The sequence below is a fragment of the Coloeus monedula genome, assembly GCF_965178545.1.
Source record: "Coloeus monedula genome assembly, chromosome: Z".
Classification (NCBI taxonomy): domain Eukaryota; kingdom Metazoa; phylum Chordata; class Aves; order Passeriformes; family Corvidae; genus Coloeus; species Coloeus monedula.
In genome coordinates this window covers 38,559,392-38,576,249 of record NC_138822.1, presented here as the reverse complement: position 1 = coordinate 38,576,249, position 16,858 = coordinate 38,559,392, and positions in this window count along the sequence as shown.

Genomic DNA, 16,858 nt, shown 5'->3' with positions numbered 1-16,858 from the left:
TCAGGCTTTAACCTTCCTGTATATTTGTTTCTCTATGGTCAAATAGGATAACAGCACTTCAGTGTATGGTCTACTTATTAAGCTTATGGGAACTTATACCTGCAGATTTCACTGAGGCTTCTAAGTGTTCCCATTAATATAAGTAAGAAACTACTGTTACAAGCTCAATCCACATTTTTGGAAGAACCATATTTTGGAGCCTTCTAATACAGCTTGTTTTCACAAAGTTTGAGTGATGATCAGGGCTTTCTCTCTCCACTTGAATGCATTAAAAGTTTTAATAGATCTCAAATTCTTCAAGCTCAAGTTTTCTAGCTTGAATGAAGGAATCCAAATCATTTCCTCTACAAAGTTTTCTTGCAAGTCAGAAACCTTGCAAAGAATGAAAACATTCACCTGTTTGCCTTGGCTCCTAGTATCACTGTGCTTTGTTGTTACTGAAATATGTAGAAACTTCTAATTTCCACAACTGGTCTTTGATTAAGCAGAAGGTCTGGCCTGATAATGAAATAAATACAGGGATATGGTTCGAGTGATGTCATCACCCTAGCAGTTGCAGAAAAAGAGGAAATATTAATGACTGCTGCTTAAAGCCAGAGCCTTTGCATTGCTAAAAATATAGCATTAGGTTGCATTTTGGTGCTGAAGCTTCCTCTCTGAAGAAGAATTTGGGAAAGTGCAGACTTTCTCCAGTGAAGACAACCTTAACTGACTTAGTTAAGAAATCTGATACTTAGGGAAAAGATAAAAATTCCCCTGAAAACTACATAACTCCATATATGGGTTCTGCACCTGGGGGTAGATGGCTGAGATGCCTGATCCAATATAAACAGTATATTACCTCCACATCAGGCCACTGGAAATGTTGAACTCCATATGCAGGAATAATTGGAGAATTAAGTTCCCAAATTTGAGTGTTTACGTACAATTTTTTAACGTTATCCCCATTTACTATTTTCACGTTCTGTATTAAGTTCTTTCTTTTCAGCTGTTTCACTGATGTTGAATATATTAATAGGAAAAAACTAATTCTTCAGCTGGAGTAAATGTTAGCAAATCACCTGATTGTTGATGTTCCTTCACACAATTTGCATGATTTGTATGGTTCTGTTTCCATTTTGATTGTACAATCAGAACCTGGGTGAAAGTCTTTGCTCAGTTACCAAATACCTGTTTTATGAAAAAGTCCTCCAAAGTATGGCTTCATTGAAACTGACCAAAATTAAGAAAGCTGGGGAGATGTTTAACTGTATGGCAAGTCAGTTTACCAGTGAATGTGAATCAGCTTTAAACTAAAACAAGTGTCCCATACAGTGGTGCTGCACGTTGCAGCTGAGCAGCTGTTCCGAGAGCACAGCAGAGGTGACCTGGTGACCTGATGAACAAATCTGCCAGGCAAACATTTTAAGGTGACAATAGGAACTGCTGTCAATAAAGGGCCGGAATGTACTGCTGATTATGGCCTGTTTTGCCATTTGCAGGGATCAAGAGTGGCAGGAGGAGCACTCATGTTGATCTTGCCTGATGTTATTCCATTGTTTTGCTGTCAAAAACTGCAGATGAGGAACTCACCTGCTAGATTGGATTTGCTGCCTAGGTTGACAGGATAGAAAACCCAAGCATCTTCTAAAAATAATTAAGAGGTGTCTTTAGACACTATTGAACAAGTTACTCCCATTCTTCAGTCTGTCTAGCATTTATGCCATTTGTTGTGAGGGAATTTGTATGCTGCACAGAGTTCAAAATTTTTTAAATCATAATTTTGTGCAGATGATGTGCTCAGAGACAATCTCATTTATTGCTGTTAACATGCCATGTTAGCATGAGTTGCTACTTCTGTTCTCATCTGCAATGTGTTTTGTTACCTTAAACACTTAGAAGATATTTGTCCTCTGATTAGATTTATGCTGATTAGATATTCCTTTTTCTCCTAGACAGCAAATAACTAATCCAGCAGAAAAAAAAAGTAAAAAATGTAATGGTGATGGTGATCTGACAACAACTTTCACAATCACCTTGCAGGATTTTTTTTTCTGACTTGAACACTTTAATTGTCATACATGAAATCCCTATTTGTGCTTGGTCTTTGCATATTAAGTGCTTTAATTAATTAATTTTGAGTTAAATATTTTTAAATTGAATCTTAAAATTAACCCATCAGCCCAGGTACAAAAATCCAGGTCCATTATCAGTGTTTTCAATTGTCCAAAATAGTTTATTAAGAGAGTTGCACCCTTCCCAATTAAAAATTCCCCAGTTAAAAATCACCAACTTATGCTCCCTTTTCAAACTTCAAACCACTTGTACACCATAAGAGTTACCTTTCCTGTGTTTACTGTATACTTTTACAAGTGTTTTGAGATGTGTTGGATGTATTTTAATACTTTTTTGTAGGTGGTTTTCACTTGCATTCTGATTCCAAGGCCAAAAAACCTCACCCAGGCTAATAGCAAGCAGCTATTTTTAGCCACAAAGCCATTACTCTGCAGGCAAGCTCCATGGCAACCTGAATACCTGAATTTTAATGAAGGCATTGTAGCTCCCTTAACTAATACTAGCCCCCTGACAACGATGAGTCATTGGTGGATGGAGATGATCCATCAAAGGGAAAGCACCAATCGCTTTGGACCGAAGGGGCGGGCTGTGGGCGGATGGGGGGGGCGGAGCAAAGACACTATAAAAAGGATGAAGCAGAGAGGCGGGGCCTCTCTTCTTCCTCTCTCTCTCTGCAGGCCGGCTGTGGTAGAGGTCGGTGCTGGGCATTCAAAGCCTTACCCCTTTTTAAGGGGCTTTTAGTAATTTTTTAAAGTCAGCCCAGCACTGCAAGTTCTTTTTCTCTACCTGAGGTCTAGTGCTGTCTCAGCCAGAAGATCTCAAATCCCTGCACTCCTGGGGCATACCATCTACTGAGCCATAGGATCCCAAATTTTTATATTTTTCTAATTTCTGTAATTTTTCAATATTTCTGTTTTCAATAAATTAATCTTTTTAAGAGTTGTCTCATTTCTCACAAATGAATAATTTAGGATTTCAGTCCTATCAAGTGGAAAGAAAATAGTCCGACATCTTCTCTGATGAATTCGAATGCTATGTTTCAAAAAACCCAAAAGACAACAGCAAGAACAGCAATAAAACCAAAACAAACTAAGACCAAAACCACCCAAACAAACAAAAACCAAGAAAGGATGGAAAAAAGAGGAACTGTCTGCTAAAAAGATGTACAAAAAAGGAGAAATGTAACATGACAAAAATAAAGGGAAACAAAAGATGTTAAAAAAAGTAATGTGGTTTAGAGAACTCAGAATAAGGAGGAGCCAGAATACATTAGGAACAAATTATCATCATCTCCATTTCTTAATGGCCCAGTGGAACTGGGCCATTAAGAAATGGAGATGATGATAATTTCATAATGATGCTGGAAAGACTGATTCCAGAGAAGTGCTCCCATAAATGTGTTCCTATTTGCAAAGAAGCAGAAAATAGACCCTGTATGTCATCAGGATGTTGATGTGCTTCTCAGTTCTTTGCTGAGGATGAAGAACAATATTTTCAAAGCACACGTAGGGCCAGAGTGGGGTACTCAAAGAGAGTCAAAGGCTATTTATAGTATAGAAATATGGAATTGAAACCAAATTATATTTAGGGTCCCTTCTAACCCAAATTATCCTATGAGTCTATGAAATATATTAACTTAATATTAAGCACCATTGAAGTTCCAAAAGCCTGAAAAAGTGTTAAAGTTTGAATGGGTAGTTTGAAAAATAACTGTGTTGTAAAGAGTAATGAGAACTGAAAAAATCCAGACAAGTTAATCACAGAACCACAGAACCATTAAGGTTAGAAAAGATCTCCAAGATTCAAGTCCAACCTTCAGCTGAATAGTACCATGCCCACTAAACTTTATCCAAAAAGTACCATGACTACTTTTTTTTTTTGAACATTTCCAAGGACAGTGACTCCGCCACTTCCCTGGGCAGCCTCTTCCAATGCTTAACCACTCTTTCAGTGAAGCAATTTTTCCTAATATCCAACTTGAACCTCCCCTGGTGCAACTAGAGGCCATTTTCCCTTGTTCTACTGCTAGTTGCCTGGAAAAAGAGACTGATTGCCACCTTGCTACAAGCTCCTTTCAAGTACTTCTAGAGCACCATAAGGTCTCCCCTGAGCCTCCTTTTCGCCAGACTAAACAACCCCAGTTACCCCAGCCACTCTTAATGAAACTTGTGCTCCAGACCCTTCACCAGCTTCATTTCCCCTCTCTGGACTCATTCCAGCACCTCAATGTCCTTCTTGTCATTAATGCCCTAAAACTGAACACAGGATTTGAGGCGCAGCCTCACCAGCTCCAAAGACAGGGGAATGATCTCTTCCCTGGTCCTGCTGGCCACACTATTGCTGATACAGGCCAGGATGCCATTGAACTTCTTGCCAACCTGGGCACATGCTAGGCCATGTTCACCCTCTGTTGACCAGCACCCTCAGATCCTTTCGTGCCAAGCATCTTTCCAGCTGCTCTTCCCCCAGCTTGTTGTATTTTTGCACGGGATTGTTATGACACAAGGGCAGGACCTTCCACCTGGCCTTGTTGAACCTCAAACCACTGGTCTTGGCCCATCTATCTAGCCTGTTCAGATCCCTCTGCAGAGCATTCTTACCTTCCAGCAGATCAACACTCCCACCCAACTTGGGGCATTGCTGTGGCTTTTACATGTGTCTGCAATGATAGTAAAAGCAACATGCCTATCCTGAAGTAGTTCAAAGGTGAACATCTACAGCACAAAAACAGATCATCTTGGAGGAAGAAATACTTTATAAACTTGGAATACAGAAAAAAGTATTGTGGGAAATTTAGAGTGCTTGACCTGGTTTCTTTATCAAATATGCATGACAAACAATGGTAGGAATATGCCTTTAAGCTGAAGCCAGGCAATTTAAATTAAAAAAAAAAAAAAAAAAATTTATTTTTTAAACATTTATGTTACTAATAAGCAACCAAAAGAGATGGTAGAGCCTTCAGCTCTTGTATTCAAGTAAAGGATGCATCTTAAGCTGTTTTTCCATCCAATGCAAAAATTATATTCATAATAAAAACAAAGAATATCTGGATAAAATAAACCAGACTGTCATGATTGGACTTCAAACCAGACTGGTGCCATACTGTGTTACTTAGCGCCTTTTGTGGATGTCTGTTCATGAACATGCAATGCTTTAATTCCTTCTGCTATCTTTCAGTGTTACTGCTGAGGACTGACTTACAGATAAGAAAGTACAAAGCGATAGGTTAAAATGGTTGTTGTAGGAGTGGTGGAAGCAGGAATTATTCAGAGGTTTTCTTTCTTGACCATTTCATTCTACGTACAAATAAAAAATTCTCAGTTCTGAAACCAAATGGATTGATGGATATTGAACTGTACCTTATACTTTCAAAATAAAATCTGTACATTATCCAAACTTGGATTTAAAAGTTTTATTTCTGTTTGAGAGGCTCCATCAGTTTTTATTTTAAACTTTGACTTGCTATTTACAGTTTAATTATTTTTCAGTAATCTACTGAAATATTTCCTGAATTCTACCTGGGTTTAATTTTCTCAAAAAGAAAGTGGTTTTACTCTTTTCTTTTCTTTCCTTATCAGACTATTCACACTTTAGGTGAAGCTTGCGCAGGTGAACTATTTATAAGTGTATGCTAGAGATTCAACTTTCTTCAGATCAGAATTTCTTCTTTTGTGTCTGTGGTGGGTTGACCTTGTCTGGCTGCAAGATCCCCACCCATCTGCTTGCCCACTCCTCACTCTCAAAAGGATTGAAGGGAGAAAATAAGATGAAAAAGCTGCTGGATTTAGATAAAGACAGATAGGTCATTTAAAAATTACCCTCACAAGCAAAACATACTTGGCATATGGAAAATTAATTTGATTTATAGCCATTTAAAAATAGAGTGGATAAGAAACAAAAAACTAAAACCTCTTCCCCCCACCTCCCCCTTTTTACAAGGTACAACTTCACTCTTTCATTCTGTTTTAATCCTCTCAAGCCATAGGAGCAGGTTTGTACATGAAAAGAGGTGGAGATGGGATACAAAACAAACTCATAAGAATAAAAGTACACTACAGGAATAGGATGATGCCAGAGGCCAGGTATTTTTCCTGTCCTGCACAATAATTTTGGAGTGAAGGATAACGCACAGAAGTGGGCTGCAGCCCTATTGCAGGAGCTCCAGGTGAAGGCACAGCCAGGAGAAAAGTGGTGCATGAAACACCAACTGGTTGTTCTCAGCCATTTTTTGGGTATGCCCAGTTGTTTGATATCGGCTGGAGTATTGACAGGTATTTCAGGATCTGGGACTTCAAAATCAGGCTGTAGATCACTCAGACATTTCCACAGATACCATTCCCACACCTACCTGCTCATTGTGGTAATTCTCATGTCACAAGATACTCAGGTCTTGTGATATTGCATGCTTGAAGACAACAACAGCAACAACAACAACAACAACAACAACAATTTTTTGATGTATATATTTTTAAAAATATTAAACCATTTCTTCCTATCAAGAAAGTAAAAAAAATATTTCTTGGGTGGGATTTAAGATATTCTGCATAATGACTGAGAAACAGCCTGAAGATTGCATATTAGAACAACTAAAATCTTCTTGCTGGGCCTTACAGGATTACACTATCTTATGTTACAATTCAGTGACACATGGGTTCAAACACAGTATTTTGAGAGCTCTTTTTTAGAGCAGAAGTAAATTCGGATTCAGAGTGGAACCACATTAAAGGAACCCAGCATCAGAGAGAGGTAAAGTAAGAATAACAGTATTGCTGGTCTCAGTGTTGGAACATCATTAGAGAATTGACAGTTATTTTGGGATTAACCTATTTCCAAAAAGCCAATTTAGCAAAACACTACAATGAACTGGGCAGATACAACCTGTATGATAACAACAATAATTATACTTTTCTGTATTCTTTTACTGCAAATATTCCTGATGTGTCCTGAAGATTTCTAAAATATTGTTACTTATGAAAACAGAGCAATTTTGAACACAAAATAAAGACTTGCTGTTTATTATATTAAACCAAAACATTATATTCACTCAAAGTTGAGTTGCAATGGTTCTTGTTCAATCAAAGTTCATATTTGTGTATTAATAATTCAGGAATCAAAATGCTTTTCGTGTCAGACAAAACTTGCCATAGCAAATGTGGCATAAACAGATGCATCAAAACAAGGAACACAGAGCAGCCAGCAAATAAGAGCACACTTACAGAAATATTTATGTTTTTGTAAAGCACATATATTGTGCCCTTGTGAACAATGACACAGGAAAAAATTGTGAATGAGTCTGTGAGACAAAATTACTGTTAGACAGTGGTCATTATTATTGTAACACTTATCAAATCTGAGCAGCCAGCAAAACGTCTGGCTTTAACAAACATGCAGGGGTTTGAGTCTTCCTTTGTTCTAGATACATTTCATCCTTTTTGTCCATGTCCATTGTCAGAGATTTCATGAAGCTAAATAAACTATACTTTCTTCTATCAGTGCATGGGGAAATCAAGGAATGTGTTGTTTTTCATTGAGGGTTTTGTTAGTTTATTAATCTGTTTTCTTTCCTGCACATTCAGTTTGGTTCTAAGTAGAAATAGCTGGGGTCATCATGCTAGTGTCTACAGAACGCATAATGAGAAAAGTGAACTATGCTTGAGGCCCTTTTTGGTTTTGAGTAGGCTTTTACAAGCTTCTCTCAACCACACACTTTCCTCATGCTGCAAAAACAAAATCAGGTGCTCTGCCTGTCTAATCTGAATGATCTCATCTGAGGTTGAAATAAGTTCTACACTTGAGATAAGTTTGCAGGGGCCTTTTGGGGCAACCTATAAACTGACAGATTCATCACTAGTCCAACTGATGTGGCTTGGAACAGCTGACAAGGTAAGCTCAGTAAATGACAGAAACTCAGTGAAGATGGAGGTTGAATTTACACCCCATGTATCAAATAAAGGGCATTTTTTCAAGGGGAATATTTAAGTGAACAAGTGGAAGAATATTTGGCAATAGGCCAAGTGCTCACCAGTTTTTGCACCCTGCATTCAGCTTCTGCCCTGGGAGCATGGAGGGGTGAGGAAACATTCATCTTCCTAGAGATACAGGAACGAAGAAGGTAATAGGTACTACCCTCCTCCATTCTCCACACTACTTCTCAAAGTCATGCTGGTTTTTCTCAGATGCAACAAAAAGCACATTAAAACAGAGATGACAACAAAGAAACTAAGAAAATGAATAGATGTTCTTACCAAGGTTACCCATCACAAAAATGTTTTGCAATCAAAAATGCCCAGAGATCAGTTTGAGGAGCAAGGGAAAAATTCTCTGTAAAAGCCAGCTAAACTCTGCAATTGCAATTGCATAGTGCTATTTGTAAGCTTTTTCCTTCTGGACCTCACGACCTAACCGAAGAAATTATTGTGTCACATTATTAAAAAACCCAAACAAAACTGAACACTTCTTGCTCTTTCTTTTGTTCTCTTCTAGTCTGTGGAGTTCATAGGCAATGAGGATCACCTATTTCTTTGTGATGCATCTTTCTCTTCAGGGGATGGCTACTAACTAATTTCAGTTCACATGAAAATAGCTCATAAAATAACTCCTTTTCTGGCCCATGTTCACTATGAGTTTCCTACACTGCATTAAGGGAATGGCTAGAGTGTAAGCCGCATGGTTTGCACGGGAGCACGAAGGAAACAGCACATCTTCAAAAGAAGCAGTTAATTTCCTATAGCTGAAAGACAAACTTTTCTTTCTACAGGGAAACCTCTCCTGCCTTACAAAATGCAGTAAGGCAATAGATCACTGATGTCATGGTAAAAAAAATGGACATTTCTCTGGTTAAATAAAAGCTGGAAAATTAACTTCTTCTGTTAACTTTAGAAAGGCTATCTTTGGCGTTTGTGAGAGGAAACCTATGGAGTAACAGGAAATTTTTCACTATGTAGGATTTAGCTAAGATGAGGCTTAATAATAACAAACTGTGGTTGGTTTGGGATTTGGGAGAGGTTTATTAAAATGCCCTTCAGGCTCCTAATAAAAAATACCTCCAAGTTCTCCCTACCCTGAACATAAATTCTGGCTAATGTCAACATTCACAGAATATTTTGGATTTTATTTTGGTAGTTCATGAAATGGGAAATGCAGCTGATCATGCACACAATATTTGTAACACATGCTAAAAGTTAATGGAGAAAATTAGGAAGCATTGCTACCACTAAAAGATTGGCAGTTTATTTTAGGACTAAGTTGTGGTGGTATAAAGCAGGTATAAAGCACTCTAGCTTCTGCTTCTCGTGAATATCATCTGATAATGCAGACTTTAAATCACACCTTTTTCCTTGTGTGTGTGTTAAATTCTAAGGTAGCCAAAGACAAGATTGTATACTGAAATGTAATCTGGGTTACTGTGCCACAAAACTTAATTAGGGCCAGCCAGAAAGGCAGTGGTTTTAACCACATAGGCCATGTATTTAAAGATATAGCCCCTCCTTTCAATTAACTGCTTTATTCCTGCTTTTTCACAAAATGTTCTAATCAAGATTCTGACTACTGTGCTGCTAAAATTTCCTTTTATTTTGCTGGTCATCCCTGTCCCTTGCTGGACTAATTCAGCATTCCCTGACAGAGTGATTGCTTGCTGGCACTACTAATTTTGTGCAAGTTAGCTTTATTAGGGGTGAAATACAACTGCTGGAAGCATAGTATTATCAGAAAGATGCTCCTCTTTATCTCCCCTTCTATTCTCAAGTATCCTGTTTCTTTCCACCTTAAACCAGCTGGCAAATTTATACTGATATTTCCCCCCAGTCTGGCCATCAGTTTAGTTACTGCAGCCTCCTCCTTGGTGAAAATGGCTAAGCTGTGCTGCACCGCTGTTATGGCAGCAGAATGACCTGGAGATCTGAAGCAAAAAACAGATGTCTCAATAAATTTTTGTCAAAATGTAATTATCTTGGGAGCAGGGAAACAAATGGAGGGAGACGCAGAACCAGATGCGTGACTTTAAAATATGCAATCATAATTACAAGGAAATTTTGAGTAACTAAGTGGAGGAGCCAATGACTGCAGTAGAGAAGAGTCCTTGTTCACTTCTCGTGATTGTGATTTCAAATGAATCCTGAAACTCAGCTTCTGATAATGGTGCTCGAAGCAGAAACAAGGAGGGCTGCACAAAAGAAATCATCCTGAGTGCTTTTTCACAAATAAATCTTTGCAAATATGACAGGCTATCTTTCCCCAAGGAATCTAGCCAAGCTGCTTCTTCCTTTTCAGTGAATAAAAAACGATGAACTGTAGATTTTGTATGGTAAGTAATGGTGGGAGTTCATTTCTCTAAGACATCAGGTTAAATAAGACAAGTAGGGAAAACTAATTTACTCAATTGGTGTGGGGCTATAAGGTCCAAAAAGAAATATTTTTAGTGGTGGTTTAACATTAGATAATTTGATTAAGTTTCAAGGAGATTTTTTTTTTTTTAAATCAGAAAAGACCATTCTACAGCTGGATTTAAACAAAATGTTTTGAAGAGTCAGACCAGAGTTTGTTAAGCTGCCTTTTAGGTAAATATAAAATGGCACATTAAGCTGCTGTGAGTAATGTTGCAGAAATTCTAGACCAGAGGGCTTCCTAGGAGTGCTCAGGTTCTCCTCGCCCTGTGCAAAATTCATTGCTGTTCCCTGAAGCACTGCATGCTGTAGCTTTGTATGTCCACTGATCGATCACCTCACCAGAAATGCTTGCATATACCTGAAACTCCATGTGCACCCAGCCTCCCTTCCACATGTTCTTCTCTCCAGGGCACTTGCTGGAACTTTTACAATTAGGAAAAGTTTAATAAATTACACCTCTACTAAGGCAAGTTTTAGCTCACTCATTGGAGAGGTTACTCCTTCATTTCCCCTTTTTTGTCTCATGTTCTTATCTGTCCAGTGAGTACAAAGGATTCTGCTGTTGTTTATCTTCCCATGGAAGTAACAGTTTATGGGAAGTATTCTCACAGCTTGGAAGGTAGCTGGCTGGGATCCATTCTGTGAAGAAGAGTAAAGATTATTCAGGAGATAGTAAAACTTTACTCCTGTAGCTGACACCTTGTTTAAACACTTTAGGGTTTGGGCACATCCATGGCCAATTATGACATCAAAGAGAGAAAATATGCAAACCAGTTTTCTTGAAAAGGGAGGTTGGTTCCTCCAAGATGCCTTGTTTTAGATGTGCTGCCAGACACAAAGTCAAAAGTTTTGTTCTGTCCATAACTTAAGAAGTGTCTGGGACCCCTTATTTAACCCCACTGGTGAAAGTGGTATTTCTGGGTGTTTAATAAATATGATGACTGAATTATAGAAGATAAGAGCTTAGAAACTTTACTAGCCTGACAGTTTTTCCCCTTTATATGGCCCATTTTATAATTGGTATTGAATAATGTTCTTCCGCTCCCCAAATATCCAGTGTTCTTTAGTCTTCAAGGCTGTTCTTTTAAAGGCAAGGAAGAATAACACTGAATGACTCTAATAATGAACATCGATTTCTCTTCTCCCCTACTGATATATTTTCAGTTCTTTATAAATAATCATTGGATAGAAAAGAAGTGGAGAGGAATCATAACGAGGTGTGAATCAAATTCTAGAGTTCAATGTAACAAGTCTACTGAATTTTATTTCCCTCTTAATAGTCCCAGCCCTAAAAGGTTTGCATGAGTGGGTGCTGTTCAAAGATAACTTAGGAAGACAAATTTTTCCTTTCCTCTGTTTCAGACTGAAGTTGAAGACTAAAATGAAAAGCTTAATTATAAGTTAATAATTTATTCAGTAGAAAAAGCCTAACACTTTCAAAGATACCTTATAGATTAGTTACCCAGGTTACTGCTTTTCAGTGTCAGTAGACACCTAATTTTAGCTTTATAGGTAGACTTAAAAAAGTCTTTTGAAGATTTAGGCATGAACATAAAATATCCTCAGGTGTTAGAAGTAACCTGAGATTTAAGACACAGGTGAAAAGAACAAAGTGTTATCTTTAATATAGAATAGGCTAGAATAGGCTGCCAGGGAAGTGATGGAATCACTTGCCCTGGAAGTGTTAAAAAAAAGATGTAGATATGGCACTTGGGGACATGGGTTAACTGTGAATATGGCAGTGCTCAGTTAAGATTTGAACACAATGATATTAGAGGTGTTTTGCAATCTTAACAATTTTATGGTTTTATGAAAGAAAACATATATATATGAAGCATTTAGGAGAACATTATCTCCTTATCTGTTGAAAAGGTAGAACTTTTTGTTATATATTCAAATTGTTCTGCAAACTACAGGATTAGTTATGTTTATTTGCATGGTGATTCAGTCCAGATTATCAGGCTTTAATACTGCATGCAATACCTCTGTCTATTAGGTTATACTTTTTAAATTTTATTGCAGCTATGGTATTAATGAATAATTAATGTTAAATTGCTATTTTTTTTAAATACATATATTTACAAACTCTTAGAAGGAATATTGGAAACCTGGTTGTAAAGCACAGACACATCTGTGCACTGTACCTTTTTTTTTTACCCTTATCAAAGTTCTCAGAGTACAACATCATTTATAAACATGCACATATGTATTTATACAACAAGAAATCCTGGGTAGGAAATCCTGAGTTCTGCAGGGGCTAAGCACGACCTGCTTGAACTGCAAAGCAATAAATAAATAGCCTCCTCCAGGTATAAACCAAAAATGCAAAGTTCTGCAGTCTTTTTCAAGACTGAAAAGTGATAAATTGAAATTCAGAGGTACAGGAAAGGAAGGTTAGAATAGAAACCACTATATGACCTCTGTAATGTGTTATTGTAGGATGTCTGAGTAGGCATATGCATCTATATAAACAGGATGTTAATCATTTAGACTGTGAATTGAAGGAGCAGCAAGGACAGAAATTTGTAAATACTTCATTTCTTGATGTTTTAAATAGCCTGCTACCTAGTCAGAAAACTGTCTTTTTATAGAATAGAAAAGTATATTTTCACTAATGCATTATATCAGCTAGAAACCAGATGAAGAGTGAAACTATCAAACTTGTAAATAACAAGGAAGATCATCTGTGTTCCACTTCATTGTACCGACCATTTTGGACATGTGAAAATTTTATTGCTAATTAAATTTTATATGCTAAGCTTTAGAAAACTTTAGAGAGAGAGGTTAATATGCAAAATATCTAAATTTTAAGTGGTTTATGATTGGAAGGCCCTGGGTTCCTTGTCCTGGATTCCTTGTCCTTGATTTAAGTTAGACAATCAAGTAGTAATTGGATTTAAGCATAAATGGTGTGGTTTTTCAGCACAGAATCTCAGGTTGTCACAGTCACAGCCAAAGTAGTGACTGAGTTATAATTTTTCATATTCTCATTTTATACAAAACAAAACATTGAAAAATGTTGCATAATTTTAACAAAAGTGACATAATTCAGTTTGAACAAAATTATTTTTAAGTGCAATTGTTTCACTGTCCCACATGTTAATAAGATTGGAGCCTAAATCTTAAAACATATTTAGAACTCAATATTTTGTTCTTCAAAAAACTCAGTAAATACCTAATTTTAATATAACTTGCTTTGGACTTTGTGCAGCAGCTTTCTTTTTTCCTCATGTGTCTCTGTTTCTTCCAATCCAACCCCCATACCACATGCTTTGCAATTCCTCCTGTTTCCATTTCACCCTTCTAAGAACTGCTCAGTCTGAGTACATTGAGAACACCGTGACACGTTCCAAAAACATGAAGTTAACCCATAAGTGTCCCGTGACACACTGCACAAACCCAGGCAAACTGTTCTTCCATAACCTTGTCAGTCAGTACACACTTCCTAGTAGCTGCCACTGCCCTGAAATGATGATAAAGCATGCCTTCCTGAACTGACCAGTGATGCACTTTGATGAAGGGGTTAATTACCATCAGTTATGTACTCAACACCATATTTCTCATCAGTTCTCTCTCCACCTAGTGCACACATGGCATTTCATTAATGAGAAGATAAAAACCTTTGGATGAAATCTTATCAAAACCACCAGAATCTGGACTACATGTGCTTGGGTGTCCTAAAACCTCTTGCTTTCCAAGGCAATGATATAGTTAAGACCTTTAACCAATGAAAAACAGATTCCAGTACTTTGCTATTTCATAGGCATAAGGGTTAGCTGTAATCATGCTCCTTAATTTATTTTTCTTTTTCATTCATTTGAATAAGCCCTTCAGGTTTCCAGTTCCATGACTCATTGTAAGTACATATGTATGTATGTACATGTGCATGCATTATTCAGAACCTAAAACCATATGGAGAATTCTGCTTTCCTAGGGTTTTTTTGTTTGGTTGGTGTTTTTTTTTTTTTTTTTTTGTACCAGAAAGTAGTACAACATTTTGAGATATTATTAAGTCTTTACGTTACAAAATCTAGATTCCACCTTAAAAATGTTCCATACTGTATGTTGAATAGCCTGGGGTTCTGACTGGCTGCCAAATATCTATCAGAGAGTGATTTATGATATATGATATGTTCCTCAGCCCAAGTGGAGACTGTTTAGTTGAAACATGAGAAAGGAGAGGCCTTGTGCTCTCCAAACCATGATGACAAGTTTCTGTTTGGCTTTCTGAGTCAACCAACTGTACAAAATGTGCCATATTTTACAACACCAAAACTTATATAAGGAACAAAACTAAATTCACTTAACCCCTGGTTTCATTATTTTTTTCCTTTTTTTCCCTTCTGTTTTTTTTTTTTTTTTTGTGAAGTCTGCTTCCTATTGTAAGAAGCCCATTTTTCTTTTGTTGCTTGCAGGGTTTGTAAAATTGAATGGCTACAGCTTAGTTTTGAAACTTTAAATATTTTCAATAGCTGTGTGACCCTATTTTTAAATGAGATTTCAGTCATACCATTTAAATTTTGCTTTTACTTTTCTTTAAACTGTAACTAAAGTTTGTGCTATGATTTCTGGTGCATTTTTTCCTGAAAATAATTTTTCCCTAAAGCTGTAAGGAAGTACCCCTCTCATTCCCTTTCTGTTTTTGGGGTCCCCACTTTAAAACGCCTGGGTAGAACAATATGGTCAGTGACCTCTATGGTTTTGAAAAAGAAAATTCCTTTAAGTCGTGTTACAGTAGTAACAGATATTTGCAGCCATGGGAAATAAGAAGAAAAGAAAAAAAAAAAGAAAAAGAGAATGCTGCCAGTTTAATCTAGCTGATGTATCTGTTTTAGTTAGACATTCATTCACCACAGTACCTAAATACTAAAGTACAGCATGGAACAGAAAAAAACCCAAACTCTTGTTACTTAAAGGGGGCTGGATTTTTTCCTTCATATTATTATATTCTCTTTGCATGTTCTCTCTCTGCATTTGTTATTATTCATGTTTTGCTGTGGGAGAACAGCTGATATGGAGGCTGTTTTTTCACAGGGCAATGAAATGGTCAGCCTAGAGCATGCTCTGATCTCAAGCAGAGCTTTTCACAGCTGCACAAAAAATGCATGTCATTATCAGCATTTTGTGTGTATGATACACTGAAATCCTCTGCCTACTCAGAAGATGCAGTAAGTACATATTATAAAGACACATAACTTCTGTTTACAAAACCTTGCTGCTCAGTACCTGAAACAAACATTTAAATCTAAGGAGTCGAAATGCAGAAGGTAACAAATATTTTTTCTGTCTGTCTACAAATGAACAATTATGACAAAGGCCATATCTGGTCCTAGGAGTGCTTCCCAAATCTACTACTACATTGTTCCAGTGCTCTGTTAAAGGGAAGACCAAGAACAAGAATGGCACTATGCTGTGTCTATATTTTTGCCAAAGGGTATGGGTCCAGTAGAGCAAGGGAGTACTTTAAGCTGACAACAGTGAGCATAGGATCATGGCATGTGTAGTGACATCGATCCTCCACTCAGTCCAGATACAGACAGGAAGTCAAAGTAATATACCCTACAACATAACATGAAACTGCTGGCAGCAAAAGAAACCTACTTCTCCTGTTCTGAGTCCTTGTAAGGTCCTTAAACAAAAGACTTTGTTTCTATAAGATTAATCGAAGACATAGATAATTTCCACATATGGGATTTGCAGTTATTTGGAGAAGCTGCAAATCATGTGGACTTGAGAGGTCACTATGGCCTCAGAGCATTGAGGCTGCTGGGATGAAAGATCAGGCTTTTATACTGGACATACAGAAAGGGGAGCCAGTAGATAATCAACTTATGCTCGTATCAGACCATTAAGACAGAGGAGAGACTGCTGAAGAGGCAGGCTAAATGAACTATGACACAAGTATGTTTCTGTTTACGTAGAATATTATTCTTGCTCAGTTAGAATTATATCTCCACAAAGTCAATTTGACTAGCCAGTCAATAGCAGAAAAAACCCAATCAGCACTGTCTACTGAAGCTGATTATTCTTTCTGTTCCTGGGTCAGTACTCTATTACAGATGTCTTCAGGTTCAGTTATTGGCCCCTTCCAAATATGTGCAAATCTACAATTCGGGAAAGCCTCACTCTGAGGGCTTCTCTACTACTGTTTTTTCTTTTTTTCCAACAAGTCCAGTCATCAAAAGACATTTTGGGGTAATGCAGCTGATTGCTTTAAAGCTGGAAACCTAGGAAATATATACATGCCTAGAAGGTAAGCATTTGTTAGTTTGGGAATAGAGACACTCCATGACATCATTAAGAGTTGTGCAGTGATTTCACTGCATACATCTCACAAACATACATCTGGTAATTAGTGAGTCATATTCTTACCTGAAATTGAATCTTGGGATATTCTGAAATATGTCTTTAGGAAC